This window comes from Gnatocerus cornutus, chromosome 6 (assembly GCF_029298725.1).
Source record: "Gnatocerus cornutus isolate USDA-ARS CGAHR chromosome 6, icGnaCorn1.1, whole genome shotgun sequence".
Lineage (NCBI taxonomy): Eukaryota > Metazoa > Arthropoda > Insecta > Coleoptera > Tenebrionidae > Gnatocerus > Gnatocerus cornutus.
This window is the reverse complement of record NC_142238.1, coordinates 18,882,664-18,899,032: the sequence shown is the minus strand read 5'-3', so window position 1 is coordinate 18,899,032 and position 16,369 is coordinate 18,882,664. Positions and strand designations below refer to the sequence as shown.

The 16,369-nt window shown below is 30.8% G+C and overlaps 1 protein-coding gene across 4 annotated transcripts in view; it reads left to right on the top strand.

The window, feature by feature from the left end:
- Positions 1–16,369, top strand: part of LOC148173649 (homeotic protein antennapedia-like) — a 109,432-nt gene that overhangs the window by 78,158 nt on the left and 14,905 nt on the right. The gene's annotated exons all lie outside the window — the stretch shown is intronic.

Genomic DNA, 16,369 nt, shown 5'->3' with positions numbered 1-16,369 from the left:
AAATTAAAAATCACATAAACACTACTCGCGTGTTTACACTCACATTTATTTACGCTCCTAGACACATAAATTCGAATTTTTACATCAAACACTACAATAATTTATACACCATATATTTTAACTTCAAAAGTTCATATTTAATTAAAGAAAATTGTTGTAATTATTTATAATTATTTATTTATTGTGTTGTTGTTGTGCGACTTTTCCAGTTGAACTTTCATGTTTCAGCAACAATTTCACGTCAAACTTATTTTATGTGACAGCAGACATTTATTATTCACCTTCATTCTTTGCGTCATTCGCCATTCAAAACAAACACAAAATTCAAACGTTTACCATTGCAAATTTTCCGAAATTGTTAGACCACATTTTTCACTCGTCGCGCTAAAAATAAAAATTCCACAAATATGTCTTACATTTTATAGTTTCTTTCGACTAAGCAAAAAAATTCCAAAAATGCTTAAAAAAAGGAAAGTAAAATTATTGCTGCATTTCTAGTTAAATTGATAAAATTACGAAGCAGCAACATTAGAAGATAGCACATTTCAACCCAATTACAAACCGTTAATCGCTTGTTAAAGTCAAGGTCGGCTTAAATATTGTTAAGAAGAACGAGTTTGAATTAATTGTTTTTTGAACATAATTTAAATGGCAGTTTTCCATGTAAAACTTTCAAGTTTAAAGCAGGCGGAAAGGTACCAACTGCAGGTTTAAATTAGGCTAATATTATCTAAATATTTCCTATGGCCAAAACTTGGATATTTACATTCTTCTGAACTTCTAACCGCAGTTTGATTTAATTTTGTTAAAGCAACAATTAAATGGTTTTACATTAAAAACCTCCATGACGCAACGCCTCCAAGGACACGTATAACAGTTACAAGAGATTTTCGTAGCTGTTATTAATTTATCAATCTGATTACCATTTGCTTAATTAATTACCTCTCAGCCTCTAATTACCTAAATTATAAAGCGCACAAATTCGCGTTGCAAATTAACTTCTTAATAATATGCGGACAAACCTACGATTTCTACCAAGAAGTTGTCATCTGTTGTTTTTTAATTAGAAAGGTGATTTCTTGTTTTTCGACTTAATTATATTTAGGCACTTCCTGCGTTTAGTTTTGAATCAGATAACGTACATCTGGTGGCAGTAAAATTTTATTGTCACATTGTTTCCCTCTTTATCGTATTTTCCTGAAATTGTGATCAACCGATAGAGGATTCCTGCTGCGCTGAAAAACTTCATTTTCTTGGCGATGGCGTGTGTTGGCCAACCAGGTGTAACAACAAAAACTTGAAATCACTTTTTGCCAATTAGTGTTGAGTAAAACAAGAATATTCGAGGTTTTTTATCTGACATAGATCTACGTTATGTTGCCGGTTTCGAAGAAAAAGTAACGACTGTTGTACTGTTTTCCTTTTATCTCACACTTCATATCAAAAGTCGTGTTTTGAAGCAAGAGACATAAAACTGTCACTAGCTTATTATTCATGTCGGGGTCATTTTTCGAGATAATTTGGGTTGTGCGCGTGAAACTTTCTCCAAATTTTGATCTCGATAAAAACGAACTGAAATCTTTTCCGGATGATCAATAGCTGTTACGCATTGTTCCACGGGTCGTTCAAGGGATTCAATTTGAATAATAATTATTTTAATTTGAATATTGTGTAAGCTGAGGTAGGGTATAAATCAGAGGGCAATTAGAACAGACTGACAGGAGGCCCTTCTTACCACCACTTGATATAGCATACATATGCATGTCTCATTATACGAGGAGCTTGCGTTATGTCTAATCAGTTCGATTCCCTTTGGAACGATAAATCATACGCTGTTAACGGGGATTCTGATATTTAGAGTTCGCCCTGATTCAATTACTGGGAAAAAATACACGAATCGATGAGGTCAAGGAAGTAAAACAACGCGGGATTCGTTTCACTGACATCATCAGGGTTATTATCCAATCACCCTGTAGACTGGGTCATTTTTCCTCTGATCCGGCCCACGCATAATAGAGTTATGAGTCTATCTCCTAATTTCGTTTCAGGTCTATAAATTATTACCTCGAGATCTCTTGATTAGCAGGGTCTGCATTCTTTCAAAATGACCCTTATGGTCTGGTCAGAGAGGGTCCTTTTTTTTGGTTGGACGCGGAGAAAAACCATCTGTCTAATAATTGCATATGTACAGTTGCGTGCGATGTTTTTGTTACAGCTAGTACACGCTTCACAAATTGATTGTGTACGTCCTTTGAGAATAGAATGCGAACCCACTGTTTTACATTGCGATAAATGCAGGCGATAATTTGTAATTGTAATATTAAATAGTTGCTGGCAATCCATTACAACGTGGCGTTTATGCATATTCCGGTTTTCGCTGATATTAGACGGTTATTAACTCGGGGTAATGAGCACAATTGAAGAAGTCAATTGCTTGTTTTGATAAAGAAAATGTGGAAAATGTGTGCCCTGAAGATTTTCTAATCCGCACGCGCTTACTTTGCCTATTTATAGTCCTTGCAGTATCTATCATACGATGCCCCGCTTATTGTTCCGATTTGAACCCAATTGAACACAGTTGGGACGACTTAATAACATCACACTTTTCCTGCTAATTGCTTTCGCTAACTTACATCATAATTGCGTGGAGAAAACTGTAAAATTAGTCACGACCCGACGAGACATTACCTGAAAATATAGATGTCGAGACGTTTTCCCGACAAATGAAGTCACGAACTGTTCAGAAACCATTATGTGGCAAATTTATTGATTTTGAAAGCATAAATTTGATTATCAATGAAGCTGGAGCTTGACTGATTAATGTGAGTCGGCTTGGAATTAAATGGGAAAAGTGAAATCTGTTATCGGTTTCTGATGGGAAAATTAAAAAACAAACTAAAGTCTTAAGTGAGAGATAAAATAAATATGAAAACTGAATTGGAAAGGAGTATTTTATTGAGTTTTTTAAGGTTTAGAGTTACAAGTGGTAATAAAAAAAACATATTGAAATCTTTTGTTCACCTCCAATTTCTCGGAAATTTTCTAAAATATGTCTCTTCTGTTTTGTTTCTGTAAAATTTGGTTCAATTAATAAGTGACTTAAAAATAGTAACCTCCCCAAATTTCATCATTATGGCGCAAAAACTAGCAGAATGACAAGTGATAATAAAAATGATCATTTTTTGTTCGTTTTTCGAAAATTTGTTAAAATTTGTTTCTTTTAACCTGCATTTTTCAAATTCGGCCGAGTTAATAACTGAGTCAAAAATAGTCAGATCTCCAAATTTCATCATTGCGACGCAAAAACTAACTGAATGACAAACGGTAATAAAAAAATATTAAAATTTTTTGTTCGTCCCCTCAATGAAAATTTTTAAAATATGTCTCTTCTGTTTTGTATGTGTAAAATTTGGCCGAATTAATAAGTGACTCAAAAATAGTAACCTGTTTAAATTTTATTAATATGGCGCAAAAACTAGCAGAATGACAAGAGGTAATAAAAATATTGAAACTTTTTGTTCGTCCTCTCAATAAAAATTTTTTGGAAAATTTCTAAAATTTGTCTCTTTTGCCCTGCGTTTTTCAAATTTGACCGAGATAATAAGTGACTCAAAAATAGTTGCCTCCCCAAATTTCATCATTGAGGCGCATAAACTAGCTGAATGACAAATAGTAATACAAAAATATTAAAAAAATTCATTCGTCCTCTTTAATGAAAATTTCTAAAATATGTTTTTTCGGTTTTATATTCGTACAATTTTACCGAATTAATAAGTGACTGAAGAATAGTAACTTCCCCAAATTTCATTAATGTGGCGCAAAAACTAACAGAATGACAAATATTGAAATTTTTGGTTTATCCACCCAATGAAAATTTCTAAAATTTGTTTCTTCTGCTCTGCATTTATCAAATTTGGTCGAATTAATAAGTGATTCAAAAATAAAAACTTTCCCAAATTTCATCATCGTAGCGCGAAACCTAGCTATAGCAGACAAGAGGTAATAAAAAAATATTTAAATTTTTTGTTCGTCCCCCAAATAAAAATTTCTAAAATCTGTCTCTTCTGTTTTGTGTGTGTAAAATTTGGCCGAATTAATAAGTAACTCAAAAATAGTAACCTGTTTAAATTTTATTAATATGGCGCAAAAACTAGCAGAATGACAAGAGGTAATAAAAATATTGAAACTTTTTGTTCGTCCTCTCAATAAAAATTTTTTGGAAAATTTCTAAAATTTGTCTCTTTTGCCCTGCGTTTTTCAAATTTGACCGAGATAATAAGTGACTCAAAAATAGTTGCCTCCCCAAATTTCATCATTGAGGCGCATAAACTAGCTGAATGACAAATAGTAATACAAAAATATTAAAAAAATTCATTCGTCCTCTTTAATGAAAATTTCTAAAATATGTTTTTTCGGTTTTATATTCGTACAATTTTACCGAATTAATAAGTGACTGAAGAATAGTAACTTCCCCAAATTTCATTAATGTGGCGCAAAAACTAACAGAATGACAAATATTGAAATTTTTGGTTTATCCACCCAATGAAAATTTCTAAAATTTGTTTCTTCTGCTCTGCATTTATCAAATTTGGTCGAATTAATAAGTGATTCAAAAATAAAAACTTTCCCAAATTTCATCATCGTAGCGCGAAACCTAGCTATAGCAGACAAGAGGTAATAAAAAAATATTTAAATTTTTTGTTCGTCCCCCAAATAAAAATTTCTAAAATCTGTCTCTTCTGTTTTGTGTGTGTAAAATTTGGCCGAATTAATAAGTAACTCAAAAATAGTAAGGTGTTTAAATTTTATTAATATAGCGCAAAAACTAGCAGAATGACAGGAGGTAATAAAAATATTGAAACTTTTTGTTCGTCCTCTCAATAAAAATTTTTTGGAAAATTTCTAAAATTTGTCTCTTTTGCCCTGCGTTTTTCAAATTTGACCGAGATAATAAGTAACTCAAAAATAGTTACCTCCCCAAATTTCATCATTCAGGCGCATGAACTAGCTGAATGACAAATAGTAATACAAAAATAATAAAAAAAATTCATTCGACCTCTTTAATGAAAATTTCTAAAATATGTTTTTTCTGTTTTATATTCGTACAATTTTACCGAATTATTAAGTGACTGAAGAGTAGTAACTTCCCCAAATTTCATTAATGTGGCGCAAAAACTAGCAGAATGACAAATAAATATTGAAATTTTTGCTTCATCCCCCAAATGAAAATTTGAAAATTTTTTCTTTTGGCCCTGCATTTATCAAATTTGGCCGAATTAATAAGTGACTCAAAAATAAAAACTTTCCCAAATTTCATCATCGTGGCGCGAAACCTAGCTAAAAGACAAGGGGTAATAAAAAAATTTAAATTTTTTGTTTGTCCCCAAATGAAAATTTCTAAAATCTGCCTTTAGAAACTTTCCCAAATTTCATCAATGTGGGGCAAAACTAGCAGAATAACAAAGGGTAATAAAAAATATTGAAATTTTATGTTCATCCTCCTAATAAAAATATTTTCTAAAATTTGTCTCTTTTATTCTGCATTTATCAAATTTGGCCGAGTTAGTAAGTGACTTAAAAATAGTAACCTCCCCAAATTTCATCATTGTGGCGCAGTATTGGGTGACTGAAAAGCATTCTTGTATTGTTTTCAAAGCGGTAATTTATTAAGGAATTATACAACACTTCAGTTTTGATTGAACATGCGTAAGTTTAAATCCCATGCGTAATAAATAAACATTTCAGTTTCAATTAAGTCACCGTTATCATAACGACACAATTAATAATAATAAATGATTACGAAAGATCACGCCGTCGATTTTTTGCATTTTTGTTTGTAGCCTCCAATCAATTCCACATAACCAACAAACCATAATCCTGTTACAGCATGCAATTATCTCCGCAAAAACTAATGAATACATATACTTGTAAAAATATCCCCATATAATTTAATCGCTATAAAAGGCATGTAAAGCATAATTAATTACATGACTTGTAAATGGAAGGTGGTTTTAATTAGCAGTAAAATCGAGCGCATGGAATAACCACCCATTACGTTGCGGTCTTCGCAAAAACTGACCAAAAAACGAAATTTAGTTAATTAAGCTTTCACTGCATTTCCTGTCCGATGGGCCCTCATGAGGGCGCTGTCCCATATGTGGGCAATTTTTCTGGTCCGGGATTTCCATAAACTCCAGTTCGGTGTATTAATTAAAACCATAGAAAATCAATCGCTGTTGGTTTCCTGCGAGCGAAACTGGTCGCATTATGCAAGTCCGTCGGATGCAGCAGACAAATTGCGCTTCTAAAAGCCTCCAATTATCGACACATGCCGGGCAATTTCCATTCCAGCACAACCAACAAATGTTGTCGCTTTACTCTAAACGAAAATAATCAGTTTACAAAGGTGAAATTAAGATAATAAGATTAGTCAGAGGCATGTGTCCGTGTTCCTGCGATGACGGCGCTTGCATGTTAAGCTGCCGTTACCGAGATCAGGTGGGTTCGTCCTGAGCTTTACACGATACAGAAGGGACGAAAGGGAATTTGGTGGCGGGGATCTTGTAATACTCGCAAAGGTGGCACGCATAGATTTCGCCCGGTTTCACTTGGCCACATTGTTTAACGTTAACGCCGCAATTCATTAAATATGTTAAATTATTCCGGTTATAAATAGAGGACGTAATTTATGCCCGTTTTGCCGTGAAAACTCCTAACACGCTGCAAATTGGCTTAATGGCACACTTCGGAAAATCAGGAAAATGGAAAAACGGGATTGTTCTTTGACCTTTATTAATTTCGTACACTGTTGATTGTAATCGGAGAAAATGCGTCATTTTCCCTGGTTTACCTTGTACTACCGTGTACAAGAAATTCAAAGTGAACCGCAATTAATCACGGCCGAAAAGTCGAGGAGGGAGCGGTTTACTAGGTGTTGTAATATTAACACAAAAAAGGAAAAGTTACTAGCCAAAACCTTACACGTAGTCTTCATCTGAAACAACACTTTTAATTTCCCTTGTTTCGATTCCCACAGTTGCAGTTCAAGTTAATAATTGAGTTTGCCAAATTACAAAATGATAGTGCCGAAGTGATAATTTTTAGAAATACTTGATTTCAGATCTTTATAAAAAATTACAATTTTTTTTATTAAAATCTAACATTCTTTTGGTTATAGTGCCACAGTAATGACATTTGGGAAGATTACTATTTTTGAGTTGCTAATTAAGTCTGCCAAGTTCCCAAATGATTGTGCCGAAGTGACAACTTTTAGAAATCTTCGTTTTCAGACCTTATAAAAAATTACAATGTTTTCCAATAAAATCTCTAATTCTTTTGGTTTTAGTGTCACAGTAATGAATTTTGGGGAAATTATTATTTTCGAATTGCTAATTAAGTTAAGCAAATTACAAATTGAGTGTGCCAAAGAGACAAATTCTATAAATTTTTGTTTTTAGGGCTTATAAAAAAGTTTACTATTTTCAAAAAAAATATGTTTTTAGTGCCACGGTAATGAATTTTGGGGAGATTGCTATTTTCGAGTTGCAAATTAAGTTTGCCAATTTACAAAATGATTGTGCCGAAGTGCCAAATTTAGAAATCTTCGTTTTCAGATCTTTAAAAAAATTACAGTATTTTCCAATAAAATCTGTAATTGTTTTGGTTTTAGTGCCACAATCATGAATTTTGGGGAAATTATTATTTTCGAGTGGCTAATTCAGTGAAGCAAATTACAAAATGATTGTGCCAAAGAGACAAATTCTAGAAATTTTTGTTTTCAGATCTTATAAAAAAGTTTAATAATTTCAAAAAAAATTGCGTTTCTTTTAGTTTTGGTGCCACGGTAATGAGTTTTGAGGAGATTACTATTTTGGAGTTGTTAATTAAGTTTACCTACTAAATTACAAAGGATAGTGCCAAAGTGTCAAGTTTTAGAAATTTTCGATTTTGGACGTCATAAAAATGTATAATATTTTCCAATAAAATCAGTAATTTTTTTGGTTTTAGTGTCCCAGTAATAAAATTTGCGGGGATTACTATTTTTGAGTTGCTTATTAAGTTGGCCAAATTACAAAATAATTGCAACGAAATAACAAATTTTAGAAATTTTCGTTTTTTGACATAAAAAATTACAGTATTTTTGTTAAGATCTGTGATTCTTTTGGTTTTAGTGTCACAGTAACTAAAATTAAAGAGATTACTATTTTTGAGTTGCTAATTAACTCTGCCAAGTTTCCAAATGATTGTGCCGAAGTGACAACTTTTAGAAATCTTCGTTTTCAGACCTTATAAAAATTACAATGTTTTCGAATAAAATCTCTAATTCTTTTGGTTTTAGTGTAACAGTAATGAATTTTGGGGAAATTATTATTTTTGAGTTGCTAATTAAGTTAAATAAATTACAAAATGATTGTACCAATGAGACAAATTCTAGAAATTTTTGTCTTCAGATCTTATAAAAAAGATTAATATTTTCAAAAAAAAATTGCGTTTCTTTTAGTTTTAGTGCCACGGTAATGTGTTTTGGGGAGATTACTATATTGGAGTGGCTAATTAAGTTTGCCAAATTCCAAAATGATTGTGCCGAAGTGTCTAATTTTAGAAATTTTCGTTTTCAGACGTTATAGAAAATTACAGTATTTTTCATTACGATCTGCGATTTTTTTGATTTTAACACCACTGTAATGAATTTTGAGCAGATTGCTATTTTGGAGTTGGTAATTAAGTTGACTAAATTACAAAATGATTGTGCCGAAGAGACCAATTCTAGAAATTTTTGTTTTCAAATCTTATAAAAAAGTTTAATAATTTCAAAAAAATTTGCGTTTCTTTTAATTTTGGTGCCACGGTAATGAGTTTTGTGGAGATTACTATCTTGGAGTTGTTAATTAAGTTTACCGACTAAATTACAAAGGATAGTGCCGAAGTGTCAAGTTTTAGAAATTTTCGATTTCGGACGTCATAAAAATTTATAATATTTTCCCATAAAATCAGTAATTTTTTTGGTTTTAGTGTCCCAGTAATAAAATTTGCGGAGATTACTATTTTTGAGTTGCTAATTAACTCTGCCAAGTTTCCAAATGATTGTGCCGAAGTGACAACTTTTAGAAATCTTCGTTTTCAGACCTTATAAAATTACAATGTTTTCGAATAAAATCTCTAATTCTTTTGATTTTAGTGTCACAGTAATGAATTTTGGGGAAATTATTATTTTTGAGTTGCTAATTAAGTTAAATAAATTACAAAATGATTGTACCAATGAGACAAATTCTAGAAATTTTTGTCTTCAGATCTTATAAAAAAGATTAATATTTAAAAAAAAATTTGCGTTTCTTTTAGTTTTAGTGCCACGGTAATGTGTTTTGGGGAGATTACTATATTGGAGTTGCTAATTAAGTTTACCAAATTCCAAAATGATTGTGCCGAACTGTCTAATTTTAGAACTTTTCGTTTTCACACCTCAGAAAATTACAGTATTTTTTATTACGATCTGCGATTCTTTTGATTTTAGCTCCACAGTAATGAATTTTAAGAAGATTGCTATTTTCGAGTTGCTAATTAAGTTTACTAAATTACAAAATGATTGTGCTGAAGTGTCAAATTTAAGAAATTTTCGTTTTCAGACCTTGTAAAAAATTACAGTATTTTCCAGTAAAATCTGCAATTCTTTTGGTTTTAGTGTCACAGTAATAAAATTTGCAGACATTACTATATTTGAATTGCTAATTAACTCTGCCAAGTTTCAAAATGATTGTGCCGAAGTGACAACTTTTAGAAATCTTCGTTTTCAGACCTTTAAAAAAATTGCAGTATTTTCCAATAAAATCTGTAATTCTTTTGGTTTTAGTGTCGCAGTAATGAATTTTAGGTAAATTACTATTTTTGAGTTGCTAATTAAATTAAACAAATTACAAAATGATTGTACCAAAGAGACAAATTCTAGAAATTTTTGTCTTCAGATCTTATAAAAAAGATTAATATTTTCAAAAAAAATTGCGTTTCTTTTAGTTTTAGTGCCACGGTAATGAGTTTTGGGGAGATTACTATATTGGAGTTGCTAATTAAATTTACTAAATTACAAAATGATTGTGCTGAAGTGTCAAATTTTAGAAATTTTCGTTTTCAGACCTTGTAAAAAATTACAGTATTTTCCAGTAAAATCTGCAATTCTTTTGGTTTTAGTGTCACAGTAATAAAATTTGTAGACATTACTATGTTTGAATTGCTAATTAACTCTGCCAAGTTTCAAAATTATTGAGCCGAAATGACAAATTTTAGAAATTTTCGATTTCAGACGGTATAAAATTTTTAGTATTTTTTATTAAAATCTGTGATTCGTTTGAAATTTGAGATTATTATTATTTTGGAGGGAGCGGTTTACTAGGTAATATTAAAACAAAAAAGAAAAAGTTCCAAGCTAAAACGTAACACAAACTCTTTATCTGTTGATGTTGAAATGTCCTCAGAAAAGAAACAACACTTTTAATTCTCCCGTTTCGACTCCCACAGACATTCCGTTTCCTGGCATCACTTGTGACAACTTTCCGTCGTGTTCCTTTTCATCATTTTATTTATACAACCATTCATTACGATGTCATTTAATTATGAAAGTTCCAAGTCTCGTTCTGTGCCAACTCTTGACTAATTACAATCTTCTCCAGTTCAGCGTCCACAAAAACTGTCGTCAGATCCATCGAATTTCGGTTTTTTCTCCCAATTTCCTAGCTAAAGCTTATTGTTTAGCCGCCCGACAGAATATGATGTAGTCGGCACTAAAAGTAATGAAAGTCGTGTAGTTTATGGGCGAAAAACACGCACCCAATTTTATTTAAATACGACATTTGTACGAAAATGTAGTTAATAACAGTCTGTCGCTCACGAGATACCCAATATTTTTCTAAAACGATAATTTCGCGTTCCCCGACCCGAAACGTTGTGTGGTTACGCCAATTCCGACAATTAATTCGTTGGTGCATGTTAAATGGGTATTATTGACATGATTTATGTTGCACATTTGCAATTTGTGGCTAACGCAGGTACTTAGATATTTTCAATTAAACGGGCGTTTTTCTTTACTTGTCAGCCATGGGCTCTTCTCCATTTCTGCGTCTGAGTTATTCTGATAGGTTGTTCTGTAGACATCATTTGTCTCTGACACATCATTCATCCATCTTCTTGACGTTAGTTGTTCGCTCTCTTTCGAGATTAAGACATTTTTCGTCTTTATGCTTCTGAATTGTTCCTTTTAAACCCACATGGGTTAGTCATTAATGAAAGTTTCAATTAATTCCCGAGCTAACTCACGTTTCTGTGCGATTCTGATGGGATGGTTAATTAATGTGAGAATGTAGACTTAAAAATTGACCAACAATAGACGTGGGAGGATCTGGGAGAAGAAATTCCAACAACTATAATTACAGCTCGAAAATATGTGCTTGCCGGTAATGGTTTAATCTTATGATTTTGATGACTAAGGTGCACAAAATGATTTATTTATTGAGAAAGTAAAACTGAACAACGGCAGTATGTAGGTTAGCGAAAATGTCAAATTTGTATTGTAATTACTCCAAAGTAATTTATTATGTATTGGCAAATTGTACTAACATTCAAAACGTGTGTGTTTCCTGCAGGAAATTATATCTGTTCGCGAATTTTTCTGACATATTTTGCATATTTCAAATATGCGGGTTCGAATACCTACTTAATATTTTAATTATATAACAGGGAAACATGTTTTTCATCTCCAACAATATCACGCAATACTTAGTATTCATTATTGTAACGTACGAAATTATGCGTAAAATTATATAACATTATAATTTTTGTAACTGTTTATGTAACTTGCAATTAAAAGAATTTGCATACAAATTAAAATCGTCTCTTCTTAGAAGAAGTAATTAAGTGAACTAGAAGCAACGGCCGAGGGTTGTTAACTCCACTTTCATGAGTTCAAGATTTTGAAATTGTAGTTTTGAAATTTGGGGATGCTATTATCACTTAGTGACTTGGCGAAATTTCAAAAATTCAGTGCAGAAGAGACCGATTTTAGAAACTTTTATTGGAATGAGTGATAAAAATTTCTGTATTTAGCTACTAAAATTTGCAATTCTTTTGGTTTTAGTGGTAAAGTAATGAAATTTAAGGAGATTACTAATCTTGAGTTGCTAATTATGTTTGCCAAGTTACAAAATAGTTGTGCCGAAATGACCAACTTTAGAATTTGTTTTTCAGATCCTGTAAAAAATTTGAGTATTTTAAATTAAAATCTGCGATTCTTTTGGTTTTAGTGTCACAGTAATGAAATTTCGGAAGATTATTAATTTTGAGTTGCTAATTAAGCCTGTTAAGTTTCAAAATTATTGTGATTTTCGTTTTCAGACCTTAGAAAAAATTACTGTATTTTCCAACAAAATATGTAATTTTTTTGGTTTTAGTGTCAGAGTAATGACTTTTGGGGAAATTTTTGGGGAAATTACTATTTTTGAGATGCTAATTAAGTCTGTCAAATTACAAAATGATTGTGCCGAAATGATAAATTTTAGAAATTTTTGTTTTCAGGCCTTATAAGAAATTACAGTATTTTCCAATAAAATCTGCAATTCTTTTAATTTTAATCCCACAGTAATGAAATTTAGGGACATTACTATTTTCAAGTTGCTAATTGAGTTTGCCAAATTACAAAGTGATTGTGCCGAAGTGATAAATTGTAGAAATCTTCGTTTTTAGACCTTATAAAAAATTTGAGTATTTTTTATTAAAATCTGCGATTCCTTTGGATTTAGTGCTACAGTAATGAAATTTGCGGACATTACCATTCTTAAGTTGCTAACTAAGTCTGCCAAGTTTCAAAAGTATTGTGCTGATGAGACAAATTTTAGAAATTTTTGTTTTCAAGCTTTACAAAAACGTTATTTTCCAATAAAATCTGATACTCTTTTAGTTTTAATTTCAACGTAATGAAATTTGAGATTATTTTTTTTGAGTTGGTACTTAAGTTTGCCAAATTTCAAAATTATTCTGACAAATTTTTGAAATTTTAGTTTTCAGTCCTTATAAAAAAACTTCAGTATTTTTCATTCAGATCCGATTCTTGTGGTTTTATTGCCAAAGTAATGAAAGTCGGGGAAATTGCTTCTTTTAGGCTGCTAATTAAGTCTACCAAGTTTCAGAATTATTGTACCAAAGAGACAAAATTTGGAAATTTTTGTTTTCAGGTCATAAAAAATTTGATTATTGTTCATTAAAATCTGCGATTCTTTTGATTTTAGTGCCACAGTAATGAAATTTGGGGAGATTATTGTTTTTAAGTTGCTAATTAAGCCTGTCAAGTTTCAAAATTACTGTGCTGCAGTGACAAATTTTAGGAATTTTTGTTTTCAGACCTTTGAAATTTTTCATTAAAAATCTAGGATTCTTTTGGTTTTGGTACCGCAGTAATGAAATTTGCGGAAATTACTATTTTTGAGCTACTAATTAAGTTTACCAAATTTCAAAATTATTGTGCCGAAGAGACATAATTTGGAAATTTTCGTTTTCAAACCGCATAAAAAATTACAGTATTTTTTATTAAGATTTGCGATTCCTTTGGATTTAGTGCCACAGTAATGAAATTTGCGGACATTACCATTCTTAAGTTGCTAACTAAGTCTGCCAAGTTTCAAAAGTATTGTGCTGATGAGACAAATTTTCGAAATTTTTGTTTTCAAGCTTTACAAAAACGTTATTTTCCAATAAAATCTGATATTCTTTTAGTTTTAATTTCAACGTAATGAAATTTGAGATTACTTTTTTTGAGTTGGTACTTAAGTTTGCCAAATTTCAAAATGATTCTGACAAATTTTTGAAATTTTAGTTTTCAGTCCTTATAAAAAACTTCAGTATTTTTTATTAAGATCTGCGATTCTTGTGCTTTTATTGCCACAGTAATGAAATTTGCGGAGATTACTATTTTTGAGTTGCTAATTAAGTCTGGCAAATTACAAAATTATTGTGCCGAAATGACAAATTTTAGAAATTTTCGTTTTCAGACCTTATAAAAAACTTCAGTATTTTTCATTCAGATCTGCGATTCTTGTGGTTTTATTGCCAAAGTAATGGAAGTCGGGGAAATTGCTTCTTTTAGGCTGCTAATTAAGTCTACCAAGTTTCAGAATTATTGTACCAAAGAGACAAAATTTGTAAATTTTTGTTTTCAGGTCATAAAAAATTTGATTATTTTTCATTAAAATCTGCGATTCTTTTGATTTTAGTGCATCAGTAATGAAATTTGGGGAGATTATTGTTTTTGAGTTGCTAATTAAGCCTGTCAAGTTTCAAAATTACTGTGCTGCAGTGACAAATTTTAGGAATTTTTGTTTTCAGACCTTTGAAATTTTTCATTAAAAATCTAGGATTCTTTTGGTTTTAGTACCGCAGTAATGAAATTTGCGGAAATTACTATTTTTGAGCTACTAATTAAGTTTACCAAATTTCAAAATTATTGTGCCGAAGAGACATAATTTGGAAATTTTCGTTTTCAAACCGCATAAAAAATTACAGTATTTTTTATTAAGATTTGCGATTCCTTTGGATTTAGTGCTACTGTAATGAAATTTGCGGACATTACCATTCTTAAGTTGCTAACTAAGTCTGCCAAGTTTCAAAAGTATTGTGCTGATGAGACAAATTTTAGAAATTTTTGTTTTCAAGCTTTACAAAAACGTTATTTTCCAATAAAATCTGATATTCTTGTAGTTTTAATTTCAACGTAATGAAATTTGAGATTACTTTTTTTGAGTTGGTACTTAAGTTTGCCAAATTTCAAAATTATTCTGACAAATTTTTGAAATTTTAGTTTTCAGTCCTTATAAAAAACTTCAGTATTTTTTATTAAGATCTGCGATTCTTGTGCTTTTATTGCCACAGTAATGAAATTTGCGGAGATTACTATTTTTGAGTTGCTAATTAAGTCTGGCAAATTACAAAATTATTGTGCCGAAACGACAAATTTTAGAAATTTTCGTTTTCAGACCTTATAAAAACTTCAGTATTTTTCATTCAGATCTGCGATTCTTGTGGTTTTATTGCCAAAGTAATGAAAGTCGAGGAAATTGCTACTTTTGGGCTGCTAATTAAGTCTACCAAGTTTCAGAATTATTGTACCAAAGAGAAAAAATTTAGAAATTTTTGTTTTCAGGTCATAAAAAATTTGATTATTTTTCATTAAAATCTGCGATTCTTTTGATTTTAGTGCATCAGTAATGAAATTTGGGGAGATTATTGTTTTTAAGTTGCTAATTAAGCCTGTCAAGTTTCAAAATTACTGTGCTGCAGTGACAAATTTTAGGAATTTTTGTTTTCAGACCTTTGAAATTTTTCATTAAAAATCTAGGATTCTTTTGGTTTTAGTACCGCAGTAATGAAATTTGCGGAAATTACTATTTTTGAGCTACTAATTAAGTTTACCAAATTTCAAAATTATTGTGCCGAAGAGACATAATTTGGAAATTTTCGTTTTCAAACCGCATAAAAAATTACAGTATTTTTTATTAAGATTTGCGATTCCTTTGGATTTAGTGCTACTGTAATGAAATTTGCGGACATTACCATTCTTAAGTTGCTAACTAAGTCTGCCAAGTTTCAAAAGTATTGTGCTGATGAGACAAATTTTCGAAATTTTTGTTTTCAAGCTTTACAAAAACGTTATTTTCCAATAAAATCTGATATTCTTTTAGTTTTAATTTCAACGTAATGAAATTTGAGATTACTTTTTTTGAGTTGGTACTTAAGTTTGCCAAATTTCAAAATGATTCTGACAAATTTTTGAAATTTTAGTTTTCAGTCCTTATAAAAAACTTCAGTATTTTTCATTCAGATCTGCGATTCTTGTGGTTTTATTGCCAAAGTAATGAAAGTCGGGGAAATTGCTACTTTTGGGCTGCTAATTAAGTCCACCAAGTTTCAGAATTATTGTACCAAAGAGAAAAAATTTAGAAATTTTTGTTTTCAGGTCATAAAAAATTTGATTATTTTTCATTAAAATTTGCGATTCTTTTGATTTTAGTGCCACAGTAATGAAATTTGGGGAGATTATTGTTTTTAAGTTGCTAATTAAGCCTGTCAAGTTTCAAAATTATTGTGCTGCAGTGACAAATTTTAGGAATTTTTGTTTTCAGACCTTTGAAATTTTTCATTAAAAATCTAGGATTCTTTTGGTTTTAGTACCGCAGTAATGAAATTTGCGGAAATTACTATTTTTGAGCTACTAATTAAGTTTACCAAATTTCAAAATTATTGTGCCGAAGAGACATAATTTGGAAATTTTCGTTTTCAAACCGCATAAAAAATTGCAGTATTTTTTATTAAGATTTGCGATTCCTTTGGATTTAGT